Source organism: Sipha flava, unplaced genomic scaffold, assembly GCF_003268045.1.
Source record: "Sipha flava isolate LNK unplaced genomic scaffold, YSA_version1 275_pilon_pilon, whole genome shotgun sequence".
Classification (NCBI taxonomy): domain Eukaryota; kingdom Metazoa; phylum Arthropoda; class Insecta; order Hemiptera; family Aphididae; genus Sipha; species Sipha flava.
Window position 1 is genome coordinate 731345 of NW_020272940.1, and position 1285 is coordinate 732629.

Consider the following 1285-nt stretch of genomic DNA (forward strand, 5'->3'; position numbering starts at 1 on the left):
TTGTTTTTAATTTTTATTATTGCCAAATATTATTTTACCATATCCATAATTTGTGTTTTGTACTTCAATAAATGCAGTGCAGTGAAATTGTAATTATACCACAGTTTTTTCAATTGGTTAATTAAGTTAATTAATAATAATATATTAAGAATGGCACTAAAAAAGGTAAGTTAAACATAATAAATTATATTTGTGAAGTTATTAGTTCTATTATTTATATGTTCGAATAATCTAACCTGCAGATATTCAAAGTAATATGTCAAATTCTAGTTTTACCGAAGAGTCTGAAGATGAAGAAATGGATTTGGATTTTGATGGTGATGAAAGTCTTAAAACTTTTCATATTGATATTCCGTATGAAGCGTTTCAAAAAATGAAACCGATTGATGTTGAGTATGGCAATGGAAAAAATAAAAGAAAATATTCAGTATTGAAACCAGGCGTTTGGTCAAATATAATATTTGATGAATTTGTAAAAATACACAAGTTGCCATGTTGTTACATATTTAAAAGGTGTAAAGTTTATAACAGTAAATCTGCTAAATGTTTTTTAGTTTTAACGCAACTTGTAAAACTGATAAATGTTATGCCAAACTTAAAGGTGTAGCTGTTAAACACCCTCTCGAAGATCAACCTTTAAAACTTATTTTAAAAACCAAAGATACTAGAGGAATAGTACATAATAATAATTTAAAAAGGAACTTAAATGGAAAAAAAAGATATAGTATTGGAGAAGATCTTCTACACCTGCGTGCAAATACTTGGAGAAATGATCAAATAAGGAGAAAATGTGACTTTGGAGATATAATACCAACAAACATTTATCAGACAAATGTGTTAAGAAAGGCTAAACAAGAATTTCGAGATAAAAAATTAGAAATCGTAAAAAAAAATCCAATTTTGTCCTTAGTGGAAATGAAACATACAGTTCCTTATGCTGGATCAATTCATAACATAAGTATTGATCGAGTAATCGTCCATTATTGGTCTCCGTATCAGATGGTTGTTTACAAGAAATCAAAAACAAATTCATTGCGTAATTGTAGACTTTGTATTGATGCAACAAGGAGTGTCGTAAGAAATATAAATAGAACATCACAGGAATTACAATCATCACATATTTTTTTATATGTCGCAGTTTTAAATGATGGATTTATTCAAGTACCAGTGTGTCAAATGCTCTCAGAAGTACAAGATTTAGCAACTATAACTTATTGGTTAAATCAATGGATAAGAGCTGGTGCTACTTCACCATATGAAGTTGTGGTTGATTATTCAAATGCAC